The sequence below is a fragment of the Balaenoptera physalus genome (assembly GCF_965194825.1).
Source record: "Balaenoptera physalus genome assembly, chromosome: 6".
NCBI classification, from domain to species: domain Eukaryota; kingdom Metazoa; phylum Chordata; class Mammalia; order Artiodactyla; family Balaenopteridae; genus Balaenoptera; species Balaenoptera physalus.
This window is the reverse complement of record NC_138885.1, coordinates 104,077,411-104,094,189: the sequence shown is the minus strand read 5'-3', so window position 1 is coordinate 104,094,189 and position 16,779 is coordinate 104,077,411. Positions and strand designations below refer to the sequence as shown.

The 16,779-nt window shown below is 35.0% G+C and overlaps 1 protein-coding gene across 2 annotated transcripts in view; it reads right to left on the bottom strand.

Moving 5' to 3' along the window:
- SPAG16 (sperm associated antigen 16) overlaps positions 1-16,779 on the bottom strand; it is a gene marked incomplete at its 3' end in the record, with an annotated part of 901,411 nt that overhangs the window by 480,257 nt on the left and 404,375 nt on the right. The gene's annotated exons all lie outside the window — the stretch shown is intronic.

Genomic DNA, 16,779 nt, shown 5'->3' with positions numbered 1-16,779 from the left:
TGTAAAATTAATGATTAACACATTGAGCAGTATTATTTGAACCAGACTATGATCATTGTGGCTGTTTATTTATTTATTGAAGCTAATCCATTCTAAAATCAAGAGTCTCAAAGGTTAATGCCTGATATTTTATCTATGGCAATGCTTTAATCTTATTTATACAGCGTTTCATGTACAATGTAATGGGAACGAATGTGCCCAATGTTAAGTACCTATTAAAATACCAGCCTAAATATTAGCAACAAATTGTTCAGCTTCAACATAGCCATCTCAAATCAAAGACATAATGCATTTACTTGCCTATATAGTGAAGTGAAACAAATAATGACTTAAAAAATAAGAATTACACATTCATTTCTCCCACAGTCCATTCTATGAATGGCACTGTTCCCTTCTTCTGCAAAAAAGACTTTAGAAATCAACTTCCCAAAGAAATCATGGTCTGGGTCCATACCTACATGAGGAACTCCAGGGCTTACATGAGAGCAAAACTTTTCTCCTTATGGATCCCTTCCAATAATACCATTAAATCCCAGAATTTTGAGCTGAAAAATCATGTCCTTCCATTAGACCTATCCAGTTTTGGAAATCTGCTGGGGTCAGTGTTGGAACTGTTCAACTCACAGGCATGTTAACTATTATGAGCAGGGCCTTCTTTCTAGTGAAACAGTTTCCCTTTTCTCTAGCACTTTGCTGCTCAAAATAAGCATAGTAGAAGGGAAATTATTCATTTTGTAATTCATCATAATGTTGGTTTGTGACTTTCAGAAGGCCAGTTCAGGAAAGGAATTTATTACAGCTCAAACTGGGGAGAGGATACATTTATAGAACTTAATTAGAAGAAAAATATGATGAGAGGTAAAAAAATGTCAGATTGAAATGAATTCTATATTCAAACACACCTAAGAAGGCAAACCAAATCCTTGAAGCTACTGAGTATGATGTATGTTAGCTCACAGCTTTCCGGGCAGACACATGCACACTTGACTAGATGATAAATTACCCTCTTTACGTGAAGATAACTAAAATCATTGATGTCTTTACGAACTTTGAAAGATAAGTTTCCAAAATGACTTTTGTGGGGGAAGCTACTTGTAGAAGTTAAGGAAAAAAAGATAAACACAAACCTATTGTTGGTTAATCAGTTTTGGAAGTGTTTTTCCAGACTCTTCTGAACCCTTCTACTTTGAGGGCCCCTCCATAACACCCGAACTTCCCGAGAACTGATCATACTAATCACACCCTCAGGTTTCTCTATGCATATATTGCTTTTCTAACATTACATAGGACTTTTTTCCCTAATTATTCTGGACCAGTTTCAGTCAAACACTGACATTTTATTCTTTAAAAAGTATAATTTACATCATCTATGAAATGGTCTTTAAGTGATTAGAAATATTTCCAGCGTGTATAGAAGGGAATTTAATGCTCTCGTAAGAATCAATTAACAAGTACTTGTTATTGAGTTAGTCACAGAATAAGTGCACCAGCAAAGACTGGGTCATAGTGATAAAGATTCCCCAATCAAGAGCTGCAGATTCTGATTCCGATCATCCCCTGTGGGAGATGATCAAGATGGAGAACACAGGTCAGGGGCCACGGACCAGAAATATTCCCCCAGATACAGAAGTTTAGTGAAGTTGAGTGTCATTATCAACTCCATAATGAGGCACTGGTGTCTGAAATCCTCCTCCTTCTCTCCATCATCAATTAACAATAATAATATCCAACATTGTTTGAAAACTAAATGTGCATCAGAATTTGTACTAAATCCTTAATTCTCACAGCAAGTAGAAAGAAAGCTCATGAGGGCAAGGGTTTATGTCTGTTTGTTTGTTGTGTACTTGCTGTATACTCACCCCCAACAGTGGCTGGGATATATTAGCTATTCAGTTCATACTTGTCATATGTCTGACGGGGGGGACTTACTTCAGTACAGTTAGTTTTATTATATTATGACTAAGTAAACAGAGGTTGCGACATTATGTAAATTGCTCAAGTTTGATAATAGATGGAGGCTGACTTTGAATCCAGGATGGTCTGAATTTGAGGATCATGAATTTAGACATTTTTACTTAGTGTCAGTCTTTCATAGTTTATTATTTATATGTGTGTACTGTACTGTAAATATCAATAATTCTTGCAACAGAGATGGGAGATATCATTCCCAGTAAATGTTTAAGTCATTTAATCATTATTAAGTCCTGAGTTAAAGAACACATCGAGGAATTTTCAGTGTATATATCAGAGCTGGGTACCACCTGACATAACAGTCTTAAAAAGAGGACCCTACTCTTTACAATAAAATGCTCTGGTCCTATAAGAGAAACCCTATAAGAGTAGCACCCCTCGTACATTCTGATCTACAAAGGCTTTTGTGCTAGTATACTACATGTTGCACTTAATAAACTCATTAATTTGTTCTCTTGTGCTGATATTATGAGCCTTGTATTATACTTTAAGTTATCAGAGGGCATTAATGTTTTATTCACCTATTTTCATACAGCACTCTTCAAAGAATAAATAAATATTCTCTGTAAAGAAAAGATAAAGCATACATGTAGAAGGATATTTAATAAGCATTGATTCCATGGGCATTTAATTCACTGAGAATTTTCCCAGTATATTCAGGCCTCAACTTTCATCATTCTATTTATCTCTAAATCAGTCTTTTAAAGAAGTTGAAAAGTGGGAGAAATAACTAACAATTTATAGGAGTCAGTTCCTGACCTCCAAATGGCATACATTAACTCATTTAATGGTCATAATGCCCCGATGAGTTAGGTCTATTATTATTCCCATTTTGCAGATAGGGAAACTGGGGCACAGAGAGGTTAAATGATCTACTCAAGGTCACAAAGCCAGGAAGTGGCAGAGGGAGGACATGAATTTGAGCAGACTGTCTCCAGAGTCCATGTCTCTCTGGAAAGTGAGCTCAGAACCTCAACTCTTTCCTGTTTTTAGATAACATTGGAGAAGAAGCCAAGCTGAAGATTGTCTTATTTTTATCTAGGAAATTTACTGAGATGCACCTTGAAATTCAAAAACACTGATAATTTTTTTTGTCATTTTTCTAATGATGTGTGAAAGGTTTTAACTATTGTCACTTATTTTCTGGAAGTTGGGCACTGGTTAGGTTCAGAGTGGTGGAGAAATAGATCAAAGTTGATTGGTAAAAAAAGTACTTATGATCTAAAGCTGAGGTTGGACAACATTTTCTTAAAGGGCCAGAGAGTAAGTATTTTAGGCTTATAGACCATATGGTCTCTGCCATAACTACGTAACTCTCCTTTTCACAAATAAGGAGGGAATACTAAAACTGACCCATAAGGGTATTATGCTGTGAGGATAAGTTGGTATATGTAAAGCGGTTGGAACAACATCTAAGCATGGTCAGCTTTCCATAAATATTAGCTATTATTATTATTACTGAACATTATTGCACTTCATTGTAACCTGGCCCTTCATGTAAACTTCTATAATCTACACATGCCTCTTTTAAAGATCACAGGTAGTAAATTTAGTCCTTAAAATTGTAAATATTTAGAGAAAAATGATGTTTCCATGTGGTTTTGATAGACACCAGACATTGCTGTACTTTATTTGATATTAAATCCTCTGACAAAAATGTAGGACTCACACATAATACTTTCACACATGAACATAAGGAAGCTTTGTGGTGGTCTCTTTCATAATGCGGTTTTTAGTAATGTATTGCGGGAAACAGTGGACAATATGTACACACTGACCCTTCTCCCTGCCTTCATGCACACAGGCAGCATCAAGTAGTTGCTGGTCACTGGGGATGGCCTCTGCGAGGCCCTGGTCATACTGAGATGAAGACAACACAGTTCCTCTCCTCAAGTTCTGTCCACAAATAGGTATCCCTCTTCTAACTAATCATAAAACGATGTTCCTTCTCAAAGATGTCTTCCTGAAGTTCTAATTAATAAGAATAATGAGTTCTTACTTAATATCTTCCTGGCACCTGCCCTAAGTGCCACAAAGTCATTTTACTTTAAACTTTGAATATAACCTTTCTGCTTCCCTTTAACTTACTATTAATTATAATTGCAAGATTCAAAGACAAAGGCCCTGTCACCTCATTCCTAAGTTAATAAGCCTGTGACTAGGGTGAAAATAGTACAGGAAAATATCTTAAGGATTCAAAAAAAGAAACTGTGGGTGAATGCTAGTCCTGCTTCTTAATCAAGTCATGTCCTGATGAAGCATCCATAAAATGTTTTGTTAAACAATATACCAGGCATGTTACATAAAATATTATGTTCTATCAGAGATTTTCTCTCTTTTATAATAGGACACATCCCTTATAATAGACCACGTGATATACACTTCAGAAGCTCTCCTCTCTAATTGAAATTGTTCTTTCCAGTAGTGGCGTTACACAAGGATATTTTGGAGGGAATGTGTGGGGGTGTATGGTGAACACTATTAATTATCAACAGAGTCACTGACATAAGCGCCACTGTTAGACTTTTCAAAGAGAAGAATATTAATCTAAAAAAAGATTGTCACAAGAAAGACTAATTAGATACCCCTGTCTTCATTTTAGGTTATTCAGCATTGTAAATGTTTCCTTCACTTCAGTTCACAGGCTCTAATTATTTCCAACACAGAAGATGCTCAGTGGGTTGAAAATGAATCAGTATCAAAATGTGAGCCCTGTGAACACTGGGTGACCACTATCTACTCGTCCTTAATGATAGCACACAGTCACACACTGCATATGCTTTTATCCAGCTGACCAGAACAAAAATATACAAAACATCTGTTGTATACAGACTGTTGCTCAGCTAATAACTGCATCTTGTATTTGGATATGCATCAGGATTTACAAAGCACTCTAACATGCAACTTTTACTCTTTATTTCAACACATATGGATTAAGAGCCTACGATGCAGTATGCAAAACAGACAGGAGCAGGACTCTCAGGGAGCTTACGTGTGAATGTGGGGAAACACGGCAACAATCAAATGACTGAGCAGAATAGCCTAGCAATGAGAAAAACCTAACAAAGTGATATGACAATGATTTGTAGGAGAATGTTATTTTTTGTTGTTGTTGTTGTTGTTGCGGAGCACGGGCTCTAGGCACGCGGGCTTCAGTAGTTGTGGCTCGCAGGCTCAGTAGTTGTGGCGCACGGGCTTAGTTGCTCCGCGGCATGTGGGATCTTCCCGGCCCAGGGCTCGAACCCGTGTCCCCTGCGTTGGCAGGCGGACTCGTAACCACTGCGCCACCGGGGAAGCCCCGAGAATGTTATTTTTGATGAGGTGGTTACCAGAGTCCTCACTGAAGACATGACATTCTAGCCAAGATCAGAATGACAAGAAGGAAGAAGCATTTTTAGGACAATTTAGGGGCAGGTGGTTTCAGGCACAGGTGACTGCACCTGCAAAAGTGCTAAGGCTCAAAGGAGTTGGTGTATTCAAGGGACAGAAGGAAGGCCAGGGTGACTACAGAGAGAGGCAAGGACTGTGTTGAGGATGGAGGAGAGCGGGTGGAAAGCAAGGACCAGATCATATGGGGCCTCACAGGCTGAGAAAAAAAGACTGGAATTTATCCTAACATCACTGAATAGTTTTAAGTAGGAGACCGATATATGAATGATAATTATTTAAAAGATCTCTCCAGCTCATGTGTGGAAAATGAGAAAGTGGGGAGCAAGAGGAAAAAAAACAAAACAGCAGCTAGGAGTATACAGTAGTAACTTAAGTATAACGGCTTTAGATCCATTTAACACACAGCTGCTTGTCATTATGAAAGGTGTTGCTTTAGTATATTAATATTTTTTGCCATTATCCTCAGGAACAGTCAACTCATAGTTCTTCTCACTAATAAAGAATATTAAATTATTAAGTGTACTTTAAAAAAGTGCCAAAGTAAAATGGATTAAAAGCCATAAAACAAATGTGTACACAAAACAATGAAAAAATCTGTCAAAATAAGATATCAGGTCCCATTCTTTTTCAGAAGTCAGCTAAGAAAATGTGAAAATATGAAATATTAATATTTCCTGGGCACTTTAAGTTTAAAAATGTAATATTATAGATTTTATTCAAGACTATATAGGATTTATATTGTCAGGATCTGGAAAGTAGTACCTACCTTTCGTTTTTATTAAATAGGTGAGGCATTTTCACAGTTTGCAGCATTATTAATAATGCCCCAGAGGGTAGTTAGTCATAAAGGCTAACACTTCCTTTATATTTTTCTTGTCCAGTGTTCTTCCAACCTCATACGTACAGTAAATTTGGAGTCGGGTAGGGTACCAAATAGTCTTCCCCTTGCTTTGCTGCGTGGGTGGTAGTTCTAATCCTAATCATGGGCAAGGGAAGAGGCAGGCAAGACTGTAAGTGTGTCCTGGCTCATCTCTAGGGCAATACTATTTTTGTTACCTCTTCTATATACTTATATAAATGCTCCATTGAAATTTGTAGATTTGTATTTTTATAAGAAGAATTCCCCCAATACATATACAAATGTAAAGATTTTCCACCAACACTCAAAGATCATTTGTGAAAAGTCAACATATATGCAAATATGCAGCCCCATAATCTTGCAAAATATACTACCGCCTCATCTACACAGCTGGGTATCTTTGTTTCATGGCGTGGCGGGAGCTCCCACTTTGGTGAGTGCACAAGCCAGGCTGTTTCTCAATTATCTCCCAAATTCAAATTCTTAAGATCAGGGACCTTAAGAAAAGCTATTTAAATTTATTATGTTTCTGTTTTCTCACATTAAAAAATGCAATATCATTTATCCTGTCTCCTTCACTTCATTCCTGTTTTATTAAATAAAACAAACCTTAAGAAAGTATATTCTTAAGCTAAACAATATATAATTTCCATCTTCTCCAGAAGTTGTTGTTCCAGAAGTTGTTCTAATATGTGAAAGAAAGACTATTTCAACATACACAGAGTCAACTAAATGAAATTTATAAACTCCAAAGACAGAGGAATGAAGGCCCCACTATTTTGGTAAATGGAATAAAGAAGATCAATGTAACAGGTCAACTACTTCCAGATTTATGAAAATAGTTCCTGGAACCTTTCTGCTAACTTAGCAGCTGAACATTTTATGCTACACAGTTTTTTTTGTTTGTTTTTTTTTTTTTTTGCTACACAGTTTTATACACACTGTGTTTCATGTTATGAAATTGCTGTAGTTCTTTATGGTTTAACAAGTTTGAAAAGTTACATTACACATTCATATTCTTAAGAAACCCATTTCAATAATAAAGTTTATTTGGTTATTTCATGTTTCAGCAATCTACAAGGATTCTGTGTAGTTATAAATATAAGAATTTTCCATTTCCTTAGTATATTAGTGACACAGAGTAGATGCTCTTCTAAGCTTAAGTCAAACATCTTCATGGTAAGAGCTCTATCATGAAAATCTCTTCTCAAGGAGGATATTTAGAAATATAAGCTACATATAATCTAGGAATAATTGGAAGTGTTACCACTTAAGACATGGAATTGAGGTACATTTATACATTGAAGTATAGTACAAAAGTCTGTTCTGAACTTGGCCTAATTTATTAGAAACCACCAAGCCAGTGTGATGATTGTGATGATGTTTAACCCTTGACAACTTCTTTTGGTACCTGTTTGATAAATAAATTAGAAAGCCAAAATGAATTATGTATGGCTGCTTTATCAGTAAGGAGTACTGACTAAAATTCAACACTTTTTTACAAAATAAGTTTTGGAATTTAAGAGACATATATTGAAATTATCATAAGTTACATAAATCGTCCTGAGTCTCAATTTCTATATTGAAAAATGTGCTAAGACTGAATGAATTTACATCATCATGTCTCATTTGTGTCAGAGGCCATGTGGCAGAACTGATGGGGACAAGAGAAGGGAACTAATTGGCACTCCCTGTGTGTAGCTGGTGATATTAGAGGAAGCTGAAGAGCACCAGTGAGTGAGCCCCCACCAGTTTCCAGGGGACTGGGGAGAAGGAACAGGGAGTCGGATGAAGGGGACAGTAGTAAGAACTGAGATTATTAAAACACCTTACTAAAGCTATTTAAAAACACAAACAAGTGGAATTCAGGGTTGGCGGCCAGATGTACACAGCCAGAATTGATGAATAAAATAAAAAGTGTAAGTTTAAGGGGAGGAATTAGATGGCCAATCAGGCCAAAGTGAGATCTGCTAAGAATGGTTATGGTGGGACATAAATCCTAAAGGGAACAAGGTAGACAAAAATGGATCCACACAATGGCAGATTAAGAAAAGCAAGAAACAGATATGAAATGGGTCCTGATAATTGTCCATGTAGTAAGATGCTGCTTCATCTGTCTTTTATTACCATGCATTTGTCTCTGCATCGTAGATGCTACTGACCTCTTCTTTCTTCTACTACATGTGAAAGAAACAAAAATAAAGAGGTATGTATTGATTCCCTATTCTATTTCCAACTACCCACTTTGGGTAAGAAAAGGGGACAGAGAGAGCAATCCAAGCAGCAACCTGCTACAATTTCAGGTAAGCCTTGGACCTTCTGTTTTTGCCCAGCCCAATATTACAACCAGTTAGAACAGAAGCAACTGCACAGATATTCAATACCATGATTTATTGTCTACCCTGAGTTCTACCAAATTCAGTGGGAGAAACAAAAGGTATGCACCATTCCCAGTTCTCTGAAGCACACAGCTTAATCAACCCTCCTTTAATAAATAACTCAAATTACTTTTCTTATTGCAGCACTCAATGTCTGTAGCACAGACCCCTCTGGAAATTACCCAGTGCTTCTCCTATACCATAAAGCTCTGTCTCCAGTTATTTTTGTATTATGTGCTTATATTTGTGTCTGTGTATTTGTGTGTGTGTGTGTGTGTGTGTGTGTGTAATTTGTTTATGTTTTAACGTTTTGTTGTCCTTAGTGAGGAGAGGGAATCTCACTGCAAGGGCAATCAGGAGAGATGGTTAAGTGTTTGCTGTAGTGTAAATCCCTTAACCCTGCTTGTTTAAATTCCCAAGTCTGAAGTCCTCTCTTTACCTCACTCACAGATGTAAAAGAATGCATAAGAGTCTTTGGTTCTGTGTACTTGCACATTCTGCTTTATCTCTTCTCAATATAAGGTTCCAGTGACCTGTAAAATTTCATCTGATTTAATAACTTCACTTATTTTAAATCTACTTGATATCTTTCCATCCTCTTATATGGCAGATCAGCTGTCCCCCTGGCCCCTGCCCCACACCTTTATCAATATTTCTGGTGCCTTAAAGCAATGTTCACACTGTAGGAGATAAAAAGAATGATGTGGGTAGATAATCACGGAAAATACTTCTTTAGTTCATTTTGGGTAAACTTAGGCACTGACAATTCCTAACACAAAGTTGCAAATGTATTAAACATCATTCTTACTCGAGAATACTTTTGCCAAATGAAAATTATTTTGTTATTAGTTTAACAAAAATACAAAGGATTTCAGATGTCATGATCAAACTTTTTTTTTTTTTTTTTTTTTTGGCTAAAAACAATCACAGCAATAGTATAGGCAATGGAGTTCTATATAATAGTTACCCTAAAGGTTCTGTGGTCTGTGTACCCTGGACCTGGCACTTGGAAAAATACCTAAACCTCAGTTTCCTGGTATCAGGGTAATGGTGGCCTTGTAGAATGAATTTGAGAGTGCTTCTTCCTCTTCAATTTTTTGGAACTGTTGGTGGGAATGTAAATTGGTGCAGCCACTATGGAAAACAATATAGAGGTTCCCCAAAAAACTTAAAATTGAACTACCATATGATCCAGCAATTCGACTCCTGAGTATATATCTGAAGATAACAAAAACACTAATTCAAAAGTATGCATGCACCCCAATGTTCATAGCAGCATTATTTACAATAGCCAAGATATGGAAGCAACATAAGTGGTCATCAGTAGATGAATGGATAAAGATGTGGCATATATACGCAATGGAATATTACTCAGCCATTAAAAAAGAATGGAATTCAGCCATTTACAACCACATGGATGGACCTAGAGGGTATTATGCTTAGTGAAATAAGTCAGAGAAAGACAAATGCTGTATGTTATCATTTATATGTGGAATCTAAAAAATAAAACAAATGAATAAATATAACAAAACAGAAAGAGACTCACAGATTAAGAGATCAAACTAGTGGTTACCAGTGGGGAAAGGGGAGAGGAGAGGCCAAAATAGGGGTAGGGGATTAAGAGGCACAAACTACTATGCATAAAATAAATAAACTACAAGGATACACTGTACTGCACAGGGAATATAGCCAACATTTCATAATAACTTCCAGTGGAGTATAATCTATAAAAATATTGAATCACTATATTGTACACCTGAAACTAATATAATATTGTAATTCAACTACACTTCAATAAGAAAAAAGAGTATCATATCAAATATTGCTAGTCCAGGAAAAGATCAAAATTCAAAATGTGAAGTTTCACCTCTACTTGTGTGCATTGTTTTTGCACCATTGTTAAGCTGAAAAATCATAAGTCAAATCATTTAATTCAGGGACCTCTGTAATTAAGTCAGAGTAACTGTAGGCAAAGAAACATATATAAAATAAAGTACTTTAATTTTCTCCCCAATGAAATGTTAAAGGGCATCTTGTTCTAAGAGGAGTTTCTTTAGGCACTTTAGGCAGGTGATTTTACCAGGGAATACACATATACATACACATGTATATAATATTATATCATTATGTAATGTTATGTTACATATATTTTGGGTTTTCTCGGGGGGGAACACAGACTTAAGGTTAAAAAAGCTAACTGATACAGATTTTTGTGTCTTTTCAGATATTCATATTTCAAGATCAGAAAAAAATGTTCTTTTCACATTTTCTCCACTTGCTGCTATTGAAATAAAACATTTCTTGTATATATTAATTCAAATTTATTATTAAACTTTATGTTCATTATGATTAAGAATCTAACTAGGTATATAAAAATAAAATGTTAACAATTAAAAACTTTTTTCCATTTAATATCTTATGCATTTTTTATGACAGTTTGCACAAGATAAAGTGTTTAAACTATTGTATAAATCATAGCATTTACAGTTATACTCATTGAACATTGGAGCCAGAGGGACTACCATTTGGATATATACCATGTTATACATGCATTGTGAAAACTATTTAATTCCAAGTTCACTCTCCATTGCCTCTATAACTTGGGGCCTAATCCTGTGTTTTCAATGTATCTATATCCTATGACAACCTTTAATTAGGAAAGCAAATCTATTTCAAAAAGGGCTGATTCACTTCACTGTACAGCAGAAACTAACACAACATTGTAAAGCAATTATACTCCAATTAAAAAAAAGAGTTACATCACATATAGATGAGTGACTAAAAATCATTTTCAAAAAATATTTAGTATTTATGACACTGCTTCCTTCCACTTCTAAAAATAGTAAAAACTTGGATATAGCTTTAAATATTTAAAATCAACTTAAAAAATAATCTATGCTTCTTAGAGCCGACACCTTATCCATAATCAATTAGCATTACTGACTATTTATTATGATTTCAAGATTTCACTAATCAATAAAACAAGGAGAATAGAAAATAACTTTTCTGTGAAAACTGATGAATATGGTGATATTAAATGATATATTTTTCAAATTTCATTTTCTTTGATCTAAAAATCTGGTACCTGTTAGAAATCCCAAAATATTTTGCTGTAAGTGCCTGCAGTCTTGTTAGAAATGAGAGATGACCAAAATCACTGCTTCAATATCTATCAGTTATAATTCCTCTTTATCAAGTACCATAAGTTCCCTGTAGTTTTTGTTCTTCTTTTTGACTTTATGATTTCTATCTGAGCTTTGAATGTTAATTAGGCTGAGACAGAACTATTACACTGAATACTCCTTCCATCTAACTTTTTCCATCCGTTATTTCCAGTGTCATTTGGTCATGCTACTACTAAGTTGCTGGAAATGTCAAAGGAGAGAAGTAGAAAATCTTTATGCAAAATGAGTATTCCTTGTTATAACCCCCTGTTTTCTGACAGTCTGAAGATAAAAGGACAGCAATTAGAAGGCAACTAGTTCCTTGACCTTTAGGTTTTAGCTTTCTTATTCCTAATACTACTGCCACCCAAACCTGCTTCTCTGAACTATGAACAATCTACAACTGTTACAAATGAGTCTAAAAAATTTAACTTATTATAATTTTCATATTATAATTATAAAAGATGGCTAGAGGGAAGCCTCTCACCAGGTCTTGTGTGTTTTAAAGAGGAATTTCCTGTAAAAGTTATACTCTTGGCCTCTCTCCACCCCATCGTTCACTCCTTCTGAGGATGTGGGAAAAACTTATCTGCACGGTTGTACAGCAACTCTGGAGTAAAGGGTTAGCTTTACAACGGACAGCTTCTTCTAACTTCTGTCTCTTCTCTGGATCAGCCTGCCTGCAGTGAACACACATTTCCAGCTCTTCTGTGTTGTGCTTTGCAAGGATAGGTCCCTGTGTGATAGGTCAGCTGTCACTCAGCATTATCTGTGCCCCAGTAGGTTAGCCTATTCACAAGAGTGGAGTAATAGAAAGCCCATTGTGGCAACACATTGCAATATCCCTTTAATCTAGCTTTTATCAGTAAAAGCTAACATTTTATCTCCATCTTTCAGAGTCCTATGTTTAACTCCCAGTGGGTTCTTGACTTGATCAAGGAAAGAGGGTTTTTATTTCCTGGCTCTCTGAATTCCAAATCTTCAGGAAAAAACAAGCACTAGCATTTGGAAGACTAGCATAACATGGTTTTCATAATCTTGGGGCATGCTGGATTTGATCCTAACAGTTTTAGGTAGCTCCTAATGGGCCTTGTGCTTTTAGGTTTGTGGTTGCTTTTGTAGACTTATAGAGGATAGTCCTGACTAATATGGGCCAAATCCACAGACTAGGAGCCATGAATTGTATGGCTGTCTGTGACTAGGTTCATGAAACAACTTCTCAAACAACAGGAAACATTAAACTCTAAAAATCAGATTTTTCCCTAGAAATTACTTATAAAAAATAAGTTTTCTTGAGATATACAAGAATCAAGGTTTTTCCTTTCTATAATTTTCTTAAGACTTTTAAAATAATGTTCTCCATACTTTGAACAAATCACCTGGGTTACCTGTCTGTACATTTATTTTCTCATTCCATGAGAAAACATGGATGTTGGGGAATTAAATAGAATTTAAATTAAATTACATAGAAAGCATTTAGGAAAGCACCTATCACATATTAGGTGCTCAATTAAATGTTGGTTACTATTATTTTTCCATTATTTCCACACTTACAAATCACTTTCAAATTTCTCAGAAAATTTATTTTTTTCTAATTTTAAGCCACATAATAATTGGGTTTTACATATCTATTTTATTTCATATCTAAATTCCTCAAACTTATGCAACGTTGAAAGTGTTTATATAACTGTTTGGAATATTAATGAAAAAAAGACAGATGGTTACCTGTTGGTCTTTTCCAGTCTTTTAATGCTCACTGGAAATGTAGACTCTAATGCAAAGAAGCTAGAGATAGATTCTTGCTTCACACCAACCCACGCAAAGAACTGTCTCTGTGGATTTTTTTCTAGGTTAGGTTATGGACAAAGGCTGTAAAAGATTCAAAACTGTTGATGAGTATTTTGCTGCCTGCATGTAACACAGAATGGTTGGTTTTCTACTCCCCAATCTGACAGCAGTAACATATGTTCTCCCTATCTTTGTCATATCTAATTATGAGAATTACTGGTTTTAACAAAAGCCAATGGCCAAGAATGATGATGAATGTTATTTTATATAAACATAATTTTAAAGTTACCTAAGAATATTTTTTCAGGTAAATTAGTTTTCTACCTCAGCTTTCTCTGGAAATATCGAAATCTTACATGTCATCATCTGGGCAATGTTTACCTCCCCATTCAATGGCAATCCACATGCAGAAGGAGATGAACACACCACACTAACAAATTTTTCAATGAGCAGATGTTCCATAATATTTAGTTTTGGACATTAACAAAATGATCCTTTGGCAAGCAAGGCATTAAACCTAATATATTCAACTCCTTTTTTTAAACAATTCACTTCTTATTAAATTTATCTAAGTGGCAAAATATGCAAAGGAATTGAATGCTTATTTACAAATTGTATATGTAATTTTTTGGTAAAAAATACAGACATCTCATTTCTTACTATTAAATGAATCATGAAAACAAAAACAAAAATACAAAAGACAAATAAACACCAAAGAGTTCCGAGGAGACTGCCGAGAAAATAAGTCTACTTTCAAAATATAAGTGTACACTGGATGTACCATGATAATAATAAATGTTATTCAGATTACGTCTTTAGTCCCTTGCTTGTATTACCAGTAGATGGTTCTCCACATGAAAGAATTCCATTTCATAAGATTGTAAACTTTCTTAATTCAGGAAAGAAATAAAATTATAACCTGGAGAAGAAAATTATTCAAAACCCACAATTCTTAACTCATGTATTACATGGAATGTTATGGTGCTTTCATATTTCATTAAAAGGTTAAAAAAGGTTATATTATACAGACACTACAAGACTATAGAAATGAATATGAATGCTTAACCATGAATTTTAAAATCATTTAGTAACTATATCTCATCCCACTTTTTGGCCATTAAAATATTCTCTGTTTCCTATCATTAAGAGAAAGTGGATCCTGAAGAATATAGAGATTCAGATAAGTTTTTTTCTTATTAATACAACCTAGATTTCAGTTATATGAATATTTGTGACACTATGCAAAGCCCCAAAATAGTAAAGTACCAAATTTATTAGGGGTTTGAAGGTCTAATAATGCATGTATAATTTGACACAATGAACACAGCTATAATTACAGTCTACAAGAAAGAGTATTCCATGTATGTAAAAAATAAGTCCTCAATTACCTAAAAGGCTGCATTATTTTTCATTTATTTAACAATATAACTCCACTTTAAACCTGAAAGTAATGAACCTTAAAAATACATCAACAATTAAATCAAAACTGCAAGCATGAAAATAGTAATGTTAAGCCCATGCAAATTATTGTTACAGTTAAGTGATTTTCAAATTTTAACTCTATTTCCACTTAAGTGATTATTTCACTCATTTTATTAAGGAAGGGATTTCTTCAGAAAAAAATTAATGGCACTAATATCCATCACACAAGTAGTCAAGCAATTAAGTAGACCAAAAATCTAAAATGCTCTTGTGCCCAACCAGCTTCCCACCAAGAGAAGAAACAATCTTGCCAACCCAAGTCTGTATTTACCTCTCCATTGTTCTTACCCTTTAATCCACAACTGTCATGCTCACGGCTACTTTTTCAGGGGTGGGCTGGGTTTGACAAAATGTCTACCTATCACCTCTCTCTCATCTTTCTAAGGGAAATTGATCATAAAACAAAAGCAAAAAAAGCACAATGTTTTCTTCCACCAAACTACACCGCTCTCTGACCCACAAGCAGCTCAATAATACATACAATGTTTTCAACCTTACTGTTTTTCTTCTGCTGTCTAATAAGCACTATTAAATACACTTGTTCCTCCATAAAACACACACTACCCTACCCTTCTTCCCACTTACCAATCTTAGCCCTATTTGAGACTTAGAAATCCTATTTCAAAGATTACCTCTTCCTCAAGAAGCCGTTCTTGTTTCCTCTAACTGGTTGCCTTCTTCCACATTTGAACCTTCAGAGTGTTTTATAGACATTTACAGAATGTACCTTACCCTGACTCAAATGAATTTTTTCACCTTCCCAAATTAGTAAACAGTAATCAAATTTCCTAAATTCTAGGTGATTTTCCAAAGTCAAACAATCACTATTTTATTTCTCATTCATCTTTTAAATTACCTCTTATCAAAAGGTAACTCAATGCAAGAGTTTGTCACAGACTGGAAAAAAAGAATGTTCTCTTCCATTTTGGGTAGTTCAGGACCTCCTGAACAAGCACCATCAATTTCAGGCCTCTTGTCTAGCATCCAGCTAACTAAACAGTATCATATCCTCTGTATGGTTTTGTCTCAATTGTCAAGGTAATTGTCTCAATTTTTTCCTTAACTGGGTAATAGAGACCTGGCCTAAATATGGTTATTATTAAAGTTAAGTGATTACAAATTTAAATTCCTTCTCTATCTACTTAATTTCCTATCAACATTTTAATGCACATTCTTAATTTTCAAGTGTGAAAAGATTATCCCAATTTGAAACAACAACAAAAAATATGGCTTCTTTCAGAAATGGCCTGGTTTAGAAACCCTCAGGAACCTAAAGAGTAATTATAACACTGGAATATGAAAAGCTTGCTGAGCATATGGCTTTCTTTTAAGAAATGTTGCCCAAAGTGTTCTTTTCCTACCTTTTCTGTTTCTCTCTTCCTTTTCTTTATAGGAAGAGCCTTCCCCTCCATTTCCCCTCTTCATCTGCCTTCTATAGCTGTTAGCAGGAAGTCACAAATTTCATTTCAGAAAAGATGCTTTAAATGGTAGCTCATAAGAAAGTGGGTAATTTTCCACTATAGGATTGTACTGTAGCATAATCAACCCTTGAAATTTCGTTGATGGATGACATGGTTGGACGTGTGCCACACACTGTACACATCAACTTTACTGCTGTGCAACAATAATCTCACATTCCAGGTTGTGAAATATGTTCTCTTTTAAGGAAACTTGCAATACATAATAAAAAGATCTCATTTCAGAATTGTTGGTTTTGGCTAGATACTATCTGTGGGAGAGCTTGCAA